This window comes from Lethenteron reissneri, chromosome 53 (assembly GCF_015708825.2).
Source record: "Lethenteron reissneri isolate LAM-NWPU_2019-01 chromosome 53, ASM1570882v1, whole genome shotgun sequence".
NCBI classification, from domain to species: domain Eukaryota; kingdom Metazoa; phylum Chordata; class Hyperoartia; order Petromyzontiformes; family Petromyzontidae; genus Lethenteron; species Lethenteron reissneri.
In genome coordinates, this window is record NC_083831.1 from 8,991,098 (window position 1) to 9,012,896 (window position 21,799).

At 44.1% G+C, this 21,799-nt stretch overlaps 1 protein-coding gene across 1 annotated transcript in view; it reads left to right on the top strand.

Annotated features, from left to right (window-relative positions):
• LOC133356220 (disheveled-associated activator of morphogenesis 2-like) overlaps window positions 1–21,799 on the top strand; it is a 127,174-nt gene that overhangs the window by 44,101 nt on the left and 61,274 nt on the right. The window contains 1 exon segment of the mRNA XM_061573596.1: window positions 12,887–12,953. The gene's annotated coding sequence lies outside the window, so the exon portion shown is untranslated.

Genomic DNA, 21,799 nt, shown 5'->3' on the forward strand with positions numbered 1-21,799 from the left:
AACCAAGAAAATGTGCAGGTAATGAGGCCATGTACATACAATGTGTTATGTAAGACAGGTGCTGTGGGTTGGATTCTCACGACTTTATGCAATGGCTGGGGACACATTTGCTTGGCTGCTCATCAAGACGAGAATCTGGCCGAAAAGTATGACCAAACTTAGACTGCAAATTCCAGGGTGGACAGCGCAAAACTTAGAATAGATGTTGGATTAGAATGTTTACCTTGGAGAACCCAATGGCACTTTGTGTGAACTCCAAAAGAGTTTTCTGAGCTCTCCTCCTTGCTGGGACCAGCCTTATGGATTAGCCGAATGTGGTAGCCAAGGTATAATCTGAGTCTACGCGAGCCCCCCTTTCCGTAGGGGTTCCTCCTGGATAAGCCCCCACGGAAGCTTCCTCCCTATCCCTGAGGCTCGACGGTAACGGTCGACCTGATGCAGCCACAAAGCCAGAGGCCGTACCCTTCAGCTGCCGCCTCCTCTATCCTTGAGGTGGTGAAGCAATGCTGTAATGTTCTTGGGTTTTTTTGGTAAAGTCACGTAGGTAAAAAATAAAATAAAATAAAAATCACGATGTTTCGGAGGCAACACAAGCCTCCGTCTTCAGGTGGAACCGTCACAGCACGCTTGCTGTATCAAGTAAAATGTGTTGCCTCCGAAACGTCGTGATTTTTATTTAAATTTTTTAGCTACGTGACTTTACCGAAAAAACCCAAGAATATGAATCCTTGCAGTCACGAAAGCTTCAAATCTAGAATTAATGCTGTAATGATTGCACTATGTAACACAATTTTTGTTCCTGGGTAGTTGGTGTTATTTCGTAATTGCTTATGCCTAGAAAGTATAGAAAATGGCTATTATTCCCCACAAACATTGCTTTTGTGACCAGGACAGTGATGATTTGAAATGTACCTATTTTCAATGAGAAAACGGGCGAATTTGTGTTTCTGCGTTCACATAAAGTCAGAAAAAAACAACATGAATCAAAATTAATATGTATTTATACTAAAGTAATCCAAAAATGACTACAAAAGATTTAGACACCAATGCGCACTACCACAGGCGGAACTGGCCACAGCAGACCGAGTTCTCTGTGCGGAGGAACAACGTCAAGTGGGAGCCACTGGTGGACCCCCGGAAGGTGCTGATGCAACCACTGCACATCAAATTTAGCCTTATGAAAATTTTTTCAGAGCTGTAGATAAGGAGTCGGCAGCCTTCAAGTACGTTCAAGACTTCTTTCCGAAGCTGTCTGAGGCAAAGGTCAAAGCCGGTGTCTTCGTAGGACCACAGATGAAGAAAATCCTGGAGTGCAATGAATTCCCCAAGACGCTCACTAGTAAGGAGAAAGCAGCTTGGAACGGCTTTGTCGCAGTGGTTCGTGGCTTCCTCGGCAACCACAAGGTCTAAAACTATGTTGAGCTGGTTGAGACTGGTGAAGAACTACGGCACAATGGGCTGTAGAATGTCCCTCAAAGTCCATATCCTTGATGCTCATCTTGATAAATTCAAGGAGAACATGGGAGCGTACTCGGAGGAGCAAGGCAAGCGCTTCCACCAGGATATACTGGACTTTGAACGCTGCTTACCAAGGACAGGATAACGAGAACATGATGGGAGACTACATTTGGTGGCTGATTCGTGAAAGTCGATTTACAGTATAATTATAAATCTCGAAAACCAACTCACTTCTAAATCTTTTGTAGTCATCTTTGTATTACTTTTGTATAAATACATGTAAATTTACATTCATATGTTGTTTTTTTCTGGCTTCATGTGAACGAAAAGGTAAATTTCAAAATATAACTGTTCTTGGTTCTTTCGGTAAAGTCACGTAGAATGGAAATAATAAAATAATAAAAAGAAAACATATATTAATATTATTATATTATTGTATTATATTATGATATTATTATATTATTTTATTGGTTTTTGTTTTTATTTTATTATTTCCATTCTACGTGACTTTACCGGAAGAACCAAGAAGATGAATCCCTGCAGTCAAGAAAGCTTTAAATCGAAATATAGCTGTTCTGGACACAAAAGCAAAGTTTTTCGGGAATAATAGCCATTTTCTATACTTTTTAGGCATAAGCAATTACGAAATAACAGTTAGTACCCAGGAACAAAGTAAATAAATAATTGTGACACAGTGTTGTTTAAATTCACTTGTAATGATTGTTTAAATTCACTTGTCTTCAATTCACATTCCCATTACCCTCATCCGCATTCTGTAGCTCTCCCACGTGTTTTCAGGGTTGTTTCCCCCTGTGTTGTTTGGCACGATTGTCCGACGTTTCGCTCTACATGCTGGGAGCTATTTCAGGAGCTTGATTTCAGGCCCAGAAGATAACCGCTGAAAACCCACGCGGTAGTTTTACCCACGTACCGTTGTTCTGTGGATACCAGTTGTTCCTTGGTTAAAGTGCTTAATCCTGATTCACGTATCAGCCGATAGGTGGCCATGGCTCGCTTTTACCACGTTGGAAATTGCATGAGCCGCTGCGTTGTAAATACAGGTGGTTGAGACAGACCTCTGTTTCTGATTTACTGCCAGACCTTTTCTAAAAACGAATTCGCTGAAGAAGTCTGAACATATGACATCGTGGGACGATTGTGAGATGGGGGCAGCTTGGGAAAAGCCTTTGTGCAGCAGTGGATTTACCCCAAAGATGACGACGGTGGTGGTGGCGGCGATGACATCCAAACAGTGCAAGTCAGAACACAACTCTTGCTGCCATCATCGAGGCTGGGTTGTCACGAAGATGACGAGTTGGTATTGGCACTGGGGGGGGATCGAGTTGCAACGAGGATTCACTCTGAATCTCTTGCGCCTGAAACGAGAGCTTCTACTATAACAATGTTGCAATTGTGGGTGCGTGCATGTAGGTCCAGCGCGACCACGTGTTACGGTTCCTCTGCGCGTACGCGAGCGTGGGACGCTGCTAATCTCCGTCGACGTCGCGGGTAGGGGACGGTCTGTCCGTACGATGACAACAACAACAAATAGCTGCTGATTTCATTGACCTTGAGAGAGTACAAAGGGTGGAATAAAAACAACTCGGGATTTGAACTGGATACTCTTAGGTTTTTTCGGTAAAGTCACGTAGGTAAAAATAAGAATAATAAAATAATAGAAATAATACCTACGTGACTTTACCAAAATAACCTAAGAGTAGGAATCCTTGCAGTCACGAAAGCTTCAAATCTAGAATGGATACCTACCAATTGGCGAGGCCAGCATTTTGACTCGGCACGTAAGCTATTCGAGCACTCTGAAGCATCCGTGTCTTTGCAATTCTTGCGATGTTTAAAATCCAGTTTTCTTTAGTTTACGGAGTCAGCTATATGCTTGAAGTGTGGCCGGTCACTGCATGGTGGTGAGTGGGGTGGTGAGTGGCAGAAAAATACAACAAAATACAACAACCTTTCGTTGTTGTATTATATTGGAGAAGCCCTACTGCAGTGTGGCTATTCCTCTTGGGGCATGAGGTTGGGTTCTACTTTATTTTTTTAAAAGTCCGCCGTGTGCCGAAGAGCTGTTAACAGCCGTATGGTGACGAGATTGAAATTGTAACATAAAAAATATTAATCGCAGATCTCTCCAAATTTCGATTTAAAGCTTTCGTGACTGCAGGGATTCATCTTCTTGGTTCTTTCGGTAAAGTCACGTAGAATGGAAATAATAAAATAAGAAAAATACAACATAATAAACGTCGTGAGAATTATTTTACGATGTTTTATTTTTATTATTTTATTATTTCCATTCTACGTGACTTTACCGAAAGAACCAAGAAGATGAGATCTTTCAAAGTTTGTTTGGTTTAACCACAGATCAGAGCTCTAGAGCCCAGGATGAGCCTCATCTGCAAGAGGGACCCAGGGTCCGAGTCTGTCAGTCGGAGGAGGCGGGCGCGGGGGGGGGGGATGATTGTCGCGTGTAATCCCGGTTGAGTAATTTGCGGCTGTAACGTTCGAACTTGGCATGTTTGGAACCCAGAAGCCGGCAAGCAATGGGCCTGCTCTTGGTCATTACGTCAGGGGGACCTTAACATTTCCAATCTGAAGCAGACAGACAACGTGGCTCATTACAGGACATCATCGATTATCCCACGCGGCTTCCAGGGGGGGGGGGGGGGGGGGGTTGGAAGTGGTCATCCCGATTTTTAAAAACGCCGGATAATCGCTAAATCGTTATTTAAAATACCTTATTTCTTCACATTCTTACATGCCATTATGTTTTTAGGTGTTGTGTGTTTTTTTTCGTGTTTTTGAATGTGTTTACTGTATGAAACTGGCATAAATAAACATACACAAATAGACAAATAAATATCCGACTGTGAAAAGTTACCGTATTTAATGTACTGTACTTACCCCTTCTATCTCAAAGACTCTGCATGGGCTGATGTATATACGTGCAGTATTTTTTGTTGTTTAAGTTGTATGTAGTGTATCATGTAGCGTTTATAATATTCAACACTGAAATCAAGCGCAGCTACTGTTGTCACGCACATGGTGCCGATCGCCGGACTGGTACAGCATTTAGCCGGTTTTGCCGGATCGGCCCGAGACCACCGGATAATGTTGGACGCAGCCGGATAATCGTGCGCTGGATAATCAACGATCAACTGTATTGTGGTAAAGGCACCAGCAGCATTAACCAGCGTGGCCTACCATATTCGAACCGTGAATCCCTGCAACAAGCGTCAAACCACTGGGTCATGTGACCAGCATCTTTGTCAAAATCCACAGCTGCATTAGGGTCTCTCATAGAGGTCGTTTGGCCATACTTCACCACCCAGGAGAGTGCAGGTTGGTGAAGGCTGTGGCCCAGATCTCACAGAACCCACTGGATGTTAGCTGTGACCAGGTGCAATGTGCTGACTGCTGCTCCACAGCTCTACCCCCATAGTGTTGTAATATTGTATGCAAGCTCTCTGCCCAGGAAGAGCGGTGACAACAATAAACACTAATTTGCTTACAGGCAGTAGAAGTTGGGCACTTATATTGTGTTTTAAATAATTTAGTGGTTTGTCCAGAGTTTTTTTTGTTGTCCAGGATTGAAAACAATATTTTCGTGGTATTGTATTTGACGGCAGTGGTAATGTTGTGCCTGTTATTTTGTACTTGGGATTCGTAGTTTGTGTGATGGTGAAGGGGTAGAGATGCTGTAGTTTGTTAACGCACTGTGCTATGAATCCAGAGAGCCGAGTTCGAGCCCCTGTAATGGCTACGATGTCTGTACTGATCATGCGCAACACCCTTCAAAAACCCGCACTGACCAGTGTGGTGAAGTATGGTCAAACAACTCCAATGACCAAATTCGGCACGGGGATGCCTACATCCATCAGTGGACTTAGAACGATTCATTTGTAAAATTCAGTTGTACAGGGTTCACAGTATTCCGATATTTTCATTCATTTACGTGTCACTCAATATTGTTCAGACTCTATTGCTATGACATTATGATAGTGTGTTTGTGTTAATGATGATCAGTTGTTTCATAGACGTTAAGAATTTGTAGCCATAGTTTGCGGAGGGTGCAGGATTGTGTGGATGTAGTGTGTTTGTGTGAATCTGTATGTGTGTGTGAATCTGTATGTGTGTGTGTGTGTGAATCTGTGTGTGTGCGTGAATCTGTATGTGTGTGTGTGAATCTGTGTGTGAATCTATATGTATGTGTGTGTGAATCTGTATGTGTGTGTGTGTGAATCTGTGTGTGAATCTGTGTGAATTGTGTGTGTGTGTGAATCTGTGTGTGTGAATCTGTGTGAATCTGTATGTGTGTGTGAATCTGTGTGAATCTGTATGTGTGTGTGTGAATCTGTGTGTGAATCTGTATGTATGTGTGTGTGTGCAATGGGGAGGAGTGGCCATGCGGTGGTTAGCGCAGTGCACTACGAAGCACCACGACCTAAGTTCGATTCCCACTCTCGGCCAACGACATCCGTGGCAGCGAATGTCTGAACCAGTCCTGGGCCTCTCCTAAGTCGACCCAGCCATAAATAAGTACCTGATGAGGTTTGTATAAAACATCAGCACCGGGGAGACAAAGGTGGCCGGGCGTGGTACTGACCACCCACCCACTCGTGCGCCGTGCCGGTCATAATAGGTGCTCACGAACAGCGTTCCGCCCCAACATTCTGTTCGAGGCTACATGGGGGATCTTTGCCTTTGTATTGTGTTGTGTGTGCAGCATAAGGGCTGGAATGTGCAGCTGGTCCAACCAAGTGCATTAATACAAACCAGACAACGGAGTCCAGCCTTCCACTACCTCCCCTCCCATCTCACCAACCATCCCCCACCCCGTCCGGCCCGCACCGCACTTTAAAAGATGTTACCGATATCGGCGTCGGAGTGAGGCAATTCAGACCGCGATGTCAGGAGCCGGTCAAAATAAGTGCCGTGTGAGGCTGTGAAGGAGCTATGGATCCCCCTCCACCCACCCACCCACAGCGTGCAAGGCAATCGGTGGTGTGAACGCAACAATGCTCGATAGGTCGCTTGCTCGCTCGCTTTTCCTGAGTGTTTACGAACGGCTCTGGCTCGCCTTATCTCCGACAGGCTGAGCCACGCAGAGAGAGAGAATGGGGGCTGCTTTCGGCGTGGATGACGGCTGGGGAGGGCAGGTAGTGGGGCGGCGATCTTGACGGCACGGCTTTGGAATGCGTTTTTCGGAAGAACGCGGATGCTTGGCCCCCGTGGATTTTTCTTCTTCTTGCTGCGATGCTGGCTGCGATCCGGCGCCTTTGTCTGACCCGCGAGGGTCATCTTTGTTTACTGTTGTGAACGGCGATTGTACTTTTGACGGCACGCCGTTCTTTGTTCCTGCCGTGGAAGGTCAGTACCTTTTTGTTGTTGATGTTGTTGTTGCATGATTACAGTCGCGATTGTACGGTGATATAGTTTTGTTGCATGGGGTGCTCTTGCCAATAACGTGGTATACTCTTAGTTCTTTCGGTAAAGTTACGTAGGTAAAAAATGAAATTAAAATTATAAAATAAAATAAAATAAAAAATATTGTTTTATTTTTATTCATTTTCATTTCATGTTTTACCTACGTGACTTTACCGAAAGAACTAAGAGTATGAATCCTTGCAGTCACGAAAGCTTCAAATCTAGAAATAACGTGGTAGTTCAGCAGAAGTTTGTATAACAAGACATTACTCTGCTGATGAGACACAGAAAGCTGAAACTGCTCGGGGGTTGGGGGGAGGGTTTCTTGAATGCTTAATAATCACCGTCGGCATGAGCCATGATCAGTCCACTTCTGGATGAAGCTGTCATCATGATCCCGCGACATCATAATCCACCTAATACCTGCACTTGGGCGGATTAGCATCGACCATCTGACGACATCATGACCATCATCATTAAATTGTTACAGAACAGGGTAATATACTATTATTAATGATTGTTTTCAAAGTACTATTTAAGAACGTATTTATTTACTTGTGCAGTTCAGATTATTAAATCTATTATTTTAATTCAGAAATGGGATTCAAACTGTTGGTGATATTTTGTAGTTATTTTTTATCTTGAAAGCTAGTATTGTTATGACAGTATCATACAATTTTCACAGCCAAGTCAAAAGAACACGGGGCAGTACAAATGTTAATTAGCAACTCTGAACCAGTTGTGGAAATTCCACATTCCTATGATGGTGACCATTCCGATCTATGTTCACGTTAATATCATGTGAGTATGATTATAGGTACCCATAGAACTATACGTTTTGGCGATGATTTCAACTGTTTATCACGTGTCCTCACAACAAATCCTATGTTCAGTGTAATACCTAAATATCAAACTCTTGTGAACTCTCCCTCTCTGGGATCGCAATGTGCTGTGAAAAAGGCCATTGTCTGAAACGTAGCTTATTTACTAATAGAATAAGCCAAGAATGTGCGCGTGTGTGTGTGTGTCCCGCGCGTGACGTCACTCTACACGACACCCACCCCCCTCATTAATATTCATGAGTGGGTGGATTTTTACACTAACGCAGAGGAAGGTCGAGCTGAATTAAGTAATTTATTACGCAAAGTCGCTTAAAATATGACGTTTCTTTACAGAAAGTGACGGTTACACCCGTCCTTGGACAGGCAAAAAAGCTCGTTATATATAATTCTAAAGCCCCGCCGTTATTGATGAGTGCGAGGTTTTTGTTCTATAAATCAAAGCAGTATTCGTTGACATTAATGTCCCGCTCTTGTGTGCTATCACCGTTGTAATTAGAGATATGACGATGCATCGAATCGGAGATTAAAATATCGATCCTTGCGCTCACGATACATGCGTAGAATTGTCCGTGTCGGATCTGATGACTTTCGCTTCACACGTACCGTTCGCATACATGGGAAGCGAGACGCACGAGGCCGTTTCAACGGACGAAAATATCGATTCTCAAATAATATCGCGACTATTTATAACAATTGGTGGAATTGCTGGGGGTGTGTGGGGTGTTGTCAGGTGGGGGATATGGAGAGGTTAGTGAGTAATTGCATGCCTCATTGTAATGGTGTTAAGTACAGCGTGCAGACATTTTAAAATCCTTTATATTAAGTTCGCTTGCTTGCTTGCTTGCGTGCTTGCTTGCTTGCTTACGACCGTGCAAATCTTTCGGTCGTTTTTTAACCCACTTCCCGTGATCCAATCGAGCTGACATTTTGCACACAGACTCGTTGTGCGAGACAATGAATGTTCGTGAAAATTTTTTCTCCAAAATTTTACACTGTTTAGGGAAAAAACTAAATATTTAATTACCAATTGCTTAATACTGGCAGGCAATCATCTGACCCATAGGTGGCAGCCATCTCAAGCCAGAGGACGAGAGGACTCTAGCTGCCACGTATATAAAGGATTTATAGTGATAAACTTTGTTTTTACGGGTTATACTTATTAAATCCTTTATATTAAGTTCACTTGCTTGCTTGCTTTGCGTGCTTACGACCGTGCAAATCTTTCGGTCGTTTTTTAACTCACTTCCCGTGATCCAATCGAGCTGACATTTTGCACACAGACTCGTTGTGCGTGACAATTTATTTTCGTGAAAATTCTTTTACAAAATTTTCCACTTTATAGGAAAAAATAAATGTTATATTTAATTTAAAATACCAATGTGATGAAAATGAAACTCTTACTCAAGAAAAACAGAAATGAATAATAAAATAAAACCGATGCCACGCATATAAAGGATTTATAGTGAAAAACTTTGTTTTTACGGGTTAATTTTTTGTCAATCCACTGCTGGGTGAGTGCTTCCCATTGGCTTGCCGATCATGGGAGCTATCTAACCATCCTTCATCCACAACGGTCAATGCATGTTCACGAAGGCGGGAAGCACAGATGCAGGAGCGTTGCGCGGTAAAACAACATTTTACTGCGTTGCACTCTCAAGAAGAGTCGAAGTTATTCCCTGTTCAATTGAGCATTTAGGCAGTGCGCTCATCCATGATTTACAGCCCTGAGCCATTGGTGGAAATTCCTCATTCCTATGACGAGGGGGGGGGGTAAGTCTATCCATCGGGCAACCACCATTGACTTATTAGTCGAGTGCCAACAGTGACGGGATGTTAACTACCTCGCTTGGTATGCATGAGGTCCGGTGGGATGTTAACTACCTCGTCTGGTATGCAGGAGGTCGTGGGTTTGATCCCGACCCTGACGCCTGCTGTATATTTGGAGTTTGTATGTTCGCCCAATGGTCATGTGGATTTTTCTCTGGTTCCTCCGGTTTTTCCCTCCACATTTAGAATCAACGTCACGCGTTTCTGAGTATTTGGCTGCTACTTTAAATTGCCACGTCGTGATATGCCACTTCTTTGAACGATCATTCGTGACCGCCGGGTCTCGCGATCGGGAGATGTTAACTGTGTGCAGCAGTTGATTGCAGGTGACCAAATACATTTGACACATTTGCATATATTCAGATGTAATGCTGTCGGGTAGAGGGGTGGTGCAGTGGTTAGCGCACTGTTTGATTCTTCGTCATCAGTGTCGAGTGATATCTGCCCCCCCCCCCCTTCTTCAAATCAAACTGATCAGTGCACCGAAGAAGTATGGTCAAATAATCCAATGACTGACATGGTACAGGGAGGCCTTCATCTAGCAGTGGATTGACAAAGGGCTGTAATTTATGTATATTTTTATAAATCTTGTCATTCCAAACGTATCCGAGAGGATGTACAGTGAGGCGGTGGAGCAATTTAAGTTCTCGGTGGATCAATATTTCGCAGGATCGCGAGAGATAGCAGATGCTTGGAAGAGGCCTTGATCCTAGCAGTGGATTGACCATGGCTGAACGATGCAGTAATCCCGAGAACCTAATTCCTCCTGAGAGATATACGGAACCACAGCTGCAATGAACTCTTTTTCGAAAATATGTTTCGGGCAGCTCACAAAGAGACCATATTCATTGGGAAAATCAGGGGGGGGGGGGGAGCTTAGCTCATTTGACAACTGTTGAAATCTTTTATCCAGGGGCTCGCAAACTGCATTGTCACGCACCGCACGCGGCGCTACGGATTTACAGCCAGCATGAAACGTTTGACACCGAGTGACGCGCGCAATAAGCTGAACCGCAAACCGATGACGTGTTGCCCGATTCCGGTTGTTTCCAGCCACTCCGGCGTGACTGGGTGTCGGAGGGGCTGTAATGTGTTTTGTCAGCATATGGAGCCAGCACTTTAATGTCCTGGTGTTGTCCCTTGCGGTGTAAAATAAATAAAAAGGTCATTGTGTTTCATTGGGGTGCCATGGTGGCGAGATGTTCATCACCTCGCCTGGTATGCAGGAGGGTCGTGGGTTCGATCCCGATCCTGACGCCTGTTGTATATTTCAAGTTGTAATGTATTCCCTTTTCTCTGGGCCCTCCGGTTTTTACCTCCACATTTAGAATCAACGTGTGCTTAGAGAGTATTTGGTTTGCTATACATTTCCACGCAATAAGCCACATGAAGTGGCTTATCATGTGGAAATGTATAGCAACCAAATACTCTAAACGCATGTTTGTAAATGTGGAGGGAAAGACCGGAGAACCCGGAGAAAAATACACGCGACTACTAGGAGAACATGTCAACTCCAAATCTACAGGCGCCAGGGTCGGAATGGAACCCAGGACCTCCTGTATACCAGGCGAGGGAGTTAAATATCGCCACCGTCACGCTCTTCTCGCCACCCTGGCGCCTTACGGTTAATTTGAGTTCATCTGTACATATTCTTAGGTTTTTTCGGTAAAGTCACGTAGGTAAAAAATTAAAATTAATCAAAGTTAAATAAAAATAAAATAAAAATCACGACGTTTCGGAGGCAACACAAGCCTCCGTCTTCAGGTGGAACCGTCACAGCACGATAGCTGTATCACTTGATACAGGCGGAGGCTTGTGTTGCCTCCGAAACGTCGTGATTTTTATTTTATTTTACTTTTATTAATTTTTATTATTTACCTACGTGACTTTACCGAAAAAACCTAAGAATATGAATCCTTGCAGTCACGAAAGCTTCAAATCTAGAATTCATCTGTACATCTTATTATAATAACAACAACAATACTATAGTTCTGTGTATGAGCTGCAAGTCTGAATACGGCTTCTTCCAAGTGTGGACAGAGCCTAAAAATAGGCACTTGTCACTGACATTTGAAATGTCGCTCGTCCTTGATCCGAGCTGGTCGCGTTTACGGTGGGTACACTGAGAAAGCCCCCTCTTATTTTTTAGTGTGCGAGAGGACCCTGGTGGAGAGCCTTGGTCATCCAGATGCTGCCCCAACGAATGGAACCCCCTCTCGCTACTCCCCCCCACCCCACCGCTAATTTGCGTTAAATTTGGATTTCATTTACCAAACAAAATATAACCAATGAACAAACCGCACACGCGTAGATGTGAAGCTACTTATCAAGAAATGTCCTCGGTGTTATCAGCGGAGCTGCCAACAGCGGCGGTGTTGTGGTTAGCAAAGCAGACTTGCAATCCAGAGGTCCCACAGGGGCGGTGTAGTGGTTAGCAAATCGGATTTGCAATCCAGAAGTCCCACAGTGGCAGTCTAGTGGTTCGCACACCGGACTTGCAATCCAGAGGTCTCACAGGGGCAGGGTCGTGGTTAGCACACCGGACCCTTCAGCCAGCAAGGCGTGTGAGCAAGCAATTTCAGGGCTGTACCTTTGCCGTTTTAGCTCCAATCAAAGGCCAAGAAATGGCTGCGTTAAAGTTGCACGCACTTGCGTGATAACAAGACGATGAGGCCTTGCACAGAGAGGATCTGAATGCCAACAGATTCAAGTGACATGCAGCACTCGCAGATTCAATACCTGCCGGGGCTCACCTTTCACTTGAATTAACAAGTAAAATGAGTTCAATCATCAACAGTTATATTTTTTGCCACTTTTCTCTAAATGCGGATGCATTATTTCGTTGCGCTATTTTGGATGTTTCATGGCGACACAGTTTTTTTTGTGTGCGCGCTGGATTTATGTTTCCTTCATATGCGGTTCTTTATCATTTTGTGACCCAGAGGTCACCCTTGAAGATGGTCTCTTGATTTGCCACCTGCTTCTACAAAGACAACTTGACCGTGACCTTCACCGATGTCTTAACCTTGGAATTGTATGGCATTCTGAAGTGAGAATATCCTGAATTTATCGTGTAAGAGTCTTCCACTGTGTCCAATTTGTAAATTGCTTGCCAGGAAAGGAGTTATTGGGTGTGTCAAGCATAGCTATGTTTAGAGCTAATTCAGATTCACGCAGCAGTGACGTGTGAACTAATGTGTGAGAAACACGGCGTTTGCATGTTGCTTGGTACTCGCTGTTCGATGGTGGATCTGTTTTAGAAGAAAATCAACTGAAAAACCGTGTTTTCATTTTGTGCTTGTGTGTGCGTGTTTCGCCAGATTAAATATTCAGTGTCTGCAACCCGGCCTCACCTTGGGTTAACTTCCTGTGTCAGCAGCTTTCGAGGTATGTACAAACGCTCGGTCGGTGCCACGGTGGACTAGGAGATGTTAACTGCCTTGTCTGGTACACAGGAGGTCGTGGGTTCGATCTCGACCCTGATGCCTGTATATTTGGAGTTTACGTGTGTCTCTCTGTCTCTCTGTCTCGTCCCGTGGTCGTGTGGATTTTTCTCCGGGTCCTCCCGGGTTTTCCCTTCCGCAATTAGAATCAACATGCGCTTAGTGCGAGAAATTTCCACGCGATAAGCCGCTTGGTTGAGCGATCATTTTTGATGGCCAGGTTGCTTCTGAAAAAGATCTATATTGCTCAGTGGGCCTTCCCTGATAAAATAAAAAATAGTTTAGTTATTTTAGTAATGGTCAGCACACTGGATTTGTGACCCATTGGCTAGCCACCGGTTCAATTCCATCTCCTGGCAAGGCAGTTGAAACAACCGGTGCACGTTTCCAAAGCTGATAGGAGGAATTAAATATAAAACTACTTTTAAAAGTGTCCTAATTCACATCCGTCGCCTCTGTGTCCCACCCAGAAGTGTAAATGGGTACGAGAAAAGTTAGTTGGTCTGCTTCGGCCACGTCACAGCATTATTGCCCTACAGGGGTAACGGCCGTACTTAGAGTAACATCACTTTTGAAAACAAGCCCAACGTGAATGACGACCACGACCACCGGTGTTCATCTGTGCATTGCTCGGCAAATATTTGCTGGCATTTAGCAAATCGCTGTCAGGGTGACGCTGCTCCCCTGTGTGCCTGATTAATTCTGTGACCCTTGACCCCTCTGTGTGCAAATGGCCAGCAAGGCAGTGCAAACAACAAGTTGCCGGGTTTCCAATGAACTCGTAAGGCTCAAGTAAGCACTGTTTAGTTGACTAAAAATGGGTTGTACATTGATAGGATGAATTATATATAAACCCCTTAAAATGTTTATAAGCAGAGCGCCGCATGTAAATCAACATATGATTTTGGTCCAAGGACTTATTGGCTTTCCAGACCAATATTATCAAGCAGCAGTTGTTTAAGCAAGCAAACTGTTGTGGACCGTTTTGTATTTATTTGAATGCACGCATATTGGACACAGTGAACAAAAGAGAGAAAGATATGCTTCATTTTATCTTTAGAAGTGGAGTCGTCATTCCTACTTCTAATGAAGAAATCCGGTAAATCTGGTACAAGTTTCTGCTTGTACAGTAGTCCCTCGGTTAACGCTTTTGAATCCGTTCCACGAAAACGCCTGTGAACCGAAATAACTGTTAATCGAATATAGGAATTGCATTTCTGCCTAAAACAGAAAACATAATGTCAACAAAGCCAGTCGCGGTTTAAACGCTCATAAATGGGCGTCGCCGATTGGCTGAGGGCATGGCTCAGCCCCACTTACGAGCGCTCTGATTGGCTGAAATTGGCACCCGCGTGCGTACCGCAAACGTACCGCGAATCAACATCTTAACAGTCGAAACTATGGGGTCCTACGGGAAAGCGAAACGTTAACCAAAAATTGGTAACCGATGTCACTGTTAACCGAGGGACTGCTGTATATTTCTGTGCAAGTTCGGGATCCCTTGAGAGAGAGAATCAGTGGGCTGTCACCCGGTTGAAATAAAGGAAATGCGTAAACGGATGACTGATGCACTGCAATTGCTCTTGTCACGTGAGCCTGGTGTGCTGATGAGTGACACTAAACTGTTATTTTCCATCTGCTTATGAAATTGTGATGACGCCAGGTGCTCTATTGTGTGAGCGGTGAACGTTTGGCTTGGCGCCTTGCAAAAAAGGCTTTATCTGGCTTTGCAAGGCCTTATCTGATTTTGAATACACCTGCATGCCCTCATGCCACGCGAATATTTACACCATTACGTAAAGTTTTTCAAACATTTCCTTCCACCCGCCCCCCTCCCCCCAATGATTGCGATGATAATATTGCAACAAACCAATAAAGTCAACAGAACTAAGTAAGTGGGCATGGGCAGGACACGTCGCTAGACGGGGACGGTGGTGGCTGGTCGTCGAGATGAATGACGGGAGTAGTGGCCAAAGTGGGGGGACCGCGCTTAAGAGGTCGACCACCACCCCGGAGATGGAGCAATAAAATCGGTTTGGGTTACGGGCGCTGTGCGGATTGCTACAGTGGATTTTGGGAGGCCTTTCATCCAGCATTGGCTTACTCTTGGCTGACGTGAACACCGCATCTCTACAACCATTGATATTATTAATCTTCTGTCCCATTTGATTATTGTGGCCCCCACGAAAATACTGGTCCCTTCCATGGGAATGTGGAATTTCCACCTTTGGTTCACAGTCATCAATGGCAATGAGCACTTGCTCCATTACTCGTGAAAACAGGGGGAGAGTCTTTGCCCTTCGTATGACATTGTACTGCACGTAATATCGCCACTCACTGTCATTGGTTTAACATTCGTATAACGAGCTGAGATTATCTACCCTATTCTCCAGATTTACACAATGTATTTTTTTCGTTTGTCTTTAAAAAAAAAGTTGGGGGTGCACCTTATAATCCATTAGGTGTGTGTGTGTGGCCATATCTGTTTGACTAGTGATACAAAGCACAAATTTTGCGTCTTACTTTCTGGAGCGTCTTATAATCCGGAGGTTATCATCGTCGTTGTCGTCGTCATCATCTTTAGCCATGATCATTCCACTGCTGGATGAAGGCTTCTCCCCCCCCCCCCCCAAAGCTTTCGTTATTTCCCACGATGCAACACTCCACTCTTCACCTTTCCCCCAGCGGTAACCGTCCAGGTTGTTGAGCGGTGGGGCGAGCGGCTCGCGGTCAGAAGGGTCGCGAGTTCAAATCGTGGTTGCCAGTCGACTCGGCCTCATCATCCTCCTCCTCCGGCGTCGCTAAAACGAGTTACCACTTGTTTAGGGGACATCATCAAAGCGGTCGGTCCTGTGGGTCTGACTCGCCTTCCCGCTGTAGGAAGGTGGGATTTCCACCAACGTTGTGCGCTTGTGAATGGCAAATGAGCTGATTTGGGCAGGAAATCATTTTGAATGTTAAGTAAAAACACAGAAACTAAACTGTTTTCTATTTTGCCAGGTAAGGTCCCACTGAGCTGTATAGCTATTTTTCACAAGTGACTTGGCTATGCCAAATGAGAGCTCGACGAAGCGTCGTATCATCACGTGGAAATTTACAGCAGCAAAATACTCCTAGTCGCGTGACGTCGATTCTAAATGTGGAGAGAAAAATCGGAGGACCCAGAGAAAAATTCACGCGATCGTGGGGAGGGAGGAGAATATGCAAACTCCAAATATAATAATGATTTAAATTGATAAAGCACCCTTAACAGTCGTTCGTAGGGCAGCTAACAACATTCAGACGGAGAAGAGCAAGAAAAAGGAGGACATGAGAAGTGAACAAAACGAAGAGCTAAACAAGAGGAGAGGATCTTCTTGGTTCTTTCGGTAAAGTCACGTAGAAGGGAAATAATCAAATAATAAGAATAAAACAATGTTTCATATTATGTTTCATTTTATTAGTTTATTATTTCCCTTCTACGTGACTTTACCGAAAGAACCAAGAAGAATAATAAAAATAAAACATATATGAAACATAACATGTTTTATTTTGATTATTCTATTACTTCCCTTCTACGTGACTTTACCAAAAGAACTAAGAAGATGAATCCCTGCAGTCACGAAAGCTTTACATCGAAATTTAAGAGGAGAGGAAATGCAGAAGAAGGCGCGAGGCAGGAGCGGCGAGACACTCCGGGAGTTCCCTGCCAACCAGGAACAGGCGTCAGGGTCGGGATAGAACCCACGAGCTCCTGGTGGTTAACATCTCTCCAGAGTGGCGCCCTTCTGGTTGCAGCCTGAATCTCGTGTGTTGCGCCCTCTTGCCAGTCTCGCGCGCACTCTGCACGGCCCCGTGGCTCGAATGTAAATCTCCTCGCGGTGTCCTTGGCGCTGTGTCCCCGGTCCACCCGCCCGCCCACCCCCCCCCCGCTTTATGGAACGCTTATCTCAGATGCTCATAAGCGCGCCGGTGGCACCTACCATTCATCACTCCCGCTTTGTCGTGACAGTCCAAATATAGCCAATGTGTATTATACCGTTACCTGCGTTAGGCGTCGGTGTTTAGATTTTTTAATATCTTAATTATTCCTCGCATGGCCGTTTCCCCGGCATTTTGTCAGGGCGATGCTTAATGATTATAACAATATTTGTGTTTGTTTTGTAACTGACGTGCGTTCGCGCGACTTACTATAGATTTTTATTCGTCCTCTTGGTTCTTTCAGTAAAGTCACGTAGAAGGGAAATAATAAAAAAAAAAATATCAAACATAAAAAAATATAATATAATAATATATTACTTTATTATTTCCATTCTATGTGACTTTACCGAAAGAACCAAGAAGATGAATCCCTGCAGTCACGAAAGCTTTAAATCGAAATTTTATTCGGCCGTTAAGGAAGCGTGGCGTCTCCGTGAAAAACGCAATGACCTCCACAGGTCTCCGTTCGAAAAATATCCCTTTCGTCATCGGGTTCCCACCTCGCTGTCAATAAATGTTAGATCGATTTTTGTTGTTTGTATTTATAAACGATGTGAGACGTTGAAGGGGATTGATGACGGATATATCCATCCACCGGTACATCGCGCCGTATGCGCGCCCCTCCCGGAGCGTCTGTGAATAATTGCTTCATGGCATAGCTCATCGGATTTCTCCAGGATAAAAAAAGTATTCTGTGTACAAATGCCAGTTGGGTTCACGGGGTGATCCACTTTCCAGATACCCCGTTCAAACAATATTCAGACATTCTAGAGAAAATTCCATTTTAATTGAAATCCCCTGCATGTCTCCGTCAATGCAGTTATGTGCTGTACATATTTTAACACTCTCCGCTGTAAGACATGGGACCACCGTTTTCACAGTATTCGGTGCCCTGTTGAGAGAAAAAAAACCCCTAAAAAAACAAAAACCAGTGGGGTGTCTTGAAATGGATCACTCTATAGAAAACGTCTAAATACAACCGGATCTCCGAGGCGCTTTGTCAAACTCGTATTTAGCTCCCACCTGGGCGGGTGATTTATTCTCAAATTAGTGCTTGCGGATAATAGCGTCGAGCACTATCACACAGATCTCCCATCCGGTGCCTCTCTCACGGTGGAGTTGGTTTCGCCCCCTTGCTCTGCACGGATTCCCTCTGGGTTCTCCTCCCGGCTTTTCCTCCCTTCGTCAACCCTTTGCCATTGTTCTTCCGCTCCGATGACGGAGGCGGCAACTTGCGGAGGAGGCGAGCTGTATCGCCGTCCTCTCTCTACGTTCTGCGAGAGGGTACGAGTAACCAGTCCGAGATGTTGGCACCACGTACAGACCCAGGATATAACACTGGTCAACAAAAAAAACACATTTTTTTCTGGCCTGGACTTTTGCAGCTGTTTTAGACTAATTTCAGGGTGCTGATTCCAAATCTGACCTCAGATTTGCTCTATCACATCTCATTTTTATGTTATCGGCATATCCCATTTTCATTGATTTTACCCGAAATTAACTCTGTCACTTATGATTGCAAATTGTTGCGAGTCAGTGACTGCTTTAGTGTTAAAACATGGTGCTGTATTTTTAGGATAGTGTGTTTATATTATCATTTTGTGTAGATATCCACATTTCTTTAATATTTTTCTTCTGCAGTTTTTATTGAAAATGCAATATTTGATATCTCAAAAACCTGATGTGATAGACAAAAACTGATGCCAGATTTGGAATCAGCCCCAAAATTACCTTAAGACCGTTGGAATACGTTATGCCAGAAAAAGTGTGTTGACCAGTGTAATGTAACCCGTGAAGCATCGTTGTGGAGAATATTAATAGCAAAATAAATAAAGCCTCCCGCCCATATTTGTCTCTTCACATCCGAAATACAATTAAATTATTTACACATCCCATCGGCCACGTGGTCTTCCTGGAGCACATTTTAGCGGCAGCATTGGTCCAGTACAAGCAAAAATCCTTAACCGGTTTCGACATTCACTTGCCTCGTCAGCATAGCCAGGTTTTCTTAAACTAATGCTGACGAACTACCGGACGTTCGTAAGCAAGGACCCTTTCTGTACGAACTGAGTCCCACGCTCGTGTACGTCCACGCTCGTGTACATCCACGTGTACGTCCACGTGTACGTCCACATGTACGCGCGTGTACGTCCACGTGTACGTCCACGTGTACGCGCGTGTACGCGCGTGTACGCGCGTGTACGCGCGTGTACGTGCGTGTACGTCCACGCGCGTACAAAAGCAGGCTCTTTGCCTTTCTACCGCCACAGCTTCAGAGGGCAGTTATTTTGTTGTTATCCCAGAGCAGGGTTTTTGGAGAGTTGGTGCCAGCGACTGATTGCAGTGCGTAGGAATGCCTTGTTTTTCTCTCGAATTCCTTTGTGCTGGGCCATCTGTCGAGCCCGAGCACTGCTAATTTAAAAAGGGGTGGGAAGCAGGGGGGGGGGAAGCCAATGAATTTATATGCCGAATATCTTCACACAGTCTAACATCCTTTCAGCTGCCCGCTGCCGCAGACTGTTACAGGGAAGCTGCAAGGGCTTTGTTGAATTGCTGAGCGGATGTTGGTTCCAGTCAGGGGGGGAAACAACCAGTTTGACCTTGGCTTTGGGTTTTTGTCTCCGTGAATAACGCAAGTCGTAGTAAGAGAGGAGGGAGGGAGTCCTTATTTATAACCATGTGAGAGTCTCTTTGAGAACCGCAAGACTTTTTCGATTTAAAGCTTTCGTGACTGCAGGGATTCATCTTCTTGGTTCTTTCGGTAAAGTCACGTAGAAGGGAAGTAATAAAATAATCAAAATAAAACATAATAGTGTGAGAATTATATTATTATTTTATTATGTTTTATTTTTATTATTTTATTACTTCCCTTCTTCGTGACTTTACCGAAAGAACCAAGAAGATGAACTGCAAGACTTTTTTTTTCTTTCTCAAAAGGAGACGTGGATTACAAATGCAAAAGCAGAGATACGGCATGGGAGAGCACACACATTTGGAAGGATAACATCTCAAATGCCAGATATAAGATATCGGGCATGTAATTTACAGTCCGATAATGTGTACACAAATATGCACTGTAACCCAGCGACCTGAGTTTGATTCCCTGAGTTGGATTCGTCCGCGCGACGGCTAACACCGTTGGCAAGAGATATCTGAACTGGACCTGGATCTTCTCCCCCTGTCCTTCACCCGCACCTCCGGTTAGCCACGGTTGGCTACGTGTCGGTGCGAAAGAAGTTCAACGTACAGAGATGCACTATACACGACACCCACACAACGCTTTTCACTACACTACATCACTATATTAGATTGAAAACGACTTTGTTAAGAACTGCTTTGTGTTTAGTTTGTTGGCCTTCCTCCGCACCTCCGGTTAGCCACGGTTGGCTGCGTGCTGTGCGAAATAAGTTCAACGTACATACATAGCAAAGCACACTCACAAGTGTAGTGAAGTGTGATCAAAGAGTCCCCGGGAAGGCTTTCAATTTAGCAGCTAATTGTTCAACGGGCTGTTTATTATTTCTTTTATGTAGTACTGTATAAGCATGGTACAAACTGTGAGAGCCAGAAAGCAGTGATGGGGACAGCATTTTCATTCAGCTCGTCCAAGCAATAAATCAGTTTGACTACAGAAGACCGATTGAAATGGATTTCATTATTAAATGCAAAGAGACCATATAGTTGTTGCTGCCAGTCCGCGAGACGTCGTGAAAGCAGGAACATTCGCCCAGACTTGCATTAAAAGTCTGTCCTCTCTCGAACGACACAGTACGTACTCATCATCCATTAGCACAGACGAGATCTGGTTTGTCAGCAATTCCCCAATCATGTTTGTGATTTTTTTTTTCAATGTAGCAAAATGTCAAGTTTTTGTTGTTGTTGTCAAGTTAATATTCACGGGCCCATAGATCAGCCGGTGAAGAATAATAATTCTAGATTTGAAGCTTTCGTGACTGCAAGTATTCATATTCTTAGGTTTTTTCGGTAAAGTCACGTAGGAAAAAAATCTAAATTAATAAAAGTAAAATAAAAATAAAATAAAAATCACGACGTGACTTTACCGAAAAAACCTAATAATAATAATCATACCCCATGAATAGCAACACACTTGCCCGCGGTCAAACAACCCCCGATTAGTGACACCGCACGGACTATTGCTGTTGGTTTAAGTTGGCAATTCCTATTTTTCTTTTAGCTCAAATTTACGTCTGGAAGGTGTCACTTCTAACGATGCGATCATCATTTACCAAGGCATTATGTGAGGGAAGTTTGGTAGTTCTTCTCACCAGCTTGTCTCTGTTTACTCTCAAGCGCAAACACACTTCTACCAGGGGTTGGCTAAACATCATTACCGACTAGGAGCCATCCCAAAAAGGAATTTTGAGGCTCAGTGAGCCTTGTTCTTAGGTAATCAAAAAACATCATGCAAATGTCAAAGTTTGCCAAATTTAAACGTCTCTTCCCCTTGTAGGTAGTCACTTTTCATATGCCACATATGTGTTGTAGTTAACATCTCTCCACGGTGGCTATGAGATGTTAACTACCTCGCCTGGTATACAGCAGGTCGTGGGTTCTATCCCGACCCTGATGCCTGCCGTATATTTTGAGTTTGCGTCTCTCTCTCTCTCTCATCATCATCACGGTGGCTATGAGATGTTAACTACCTTGCCTGGTATACAGGAGGTTGTGGGTTCTATCCCGACCCTGATGCCTGCCGTATATTTTGAGTTTGCATCTTTTCTCTGTGGTTGTGCGGATTTTTGTCCAAGTTTTACGGTTTTTCACTCCAAAATTTAGAAACATACCTTTATATTATTTGGCTGTTGTACA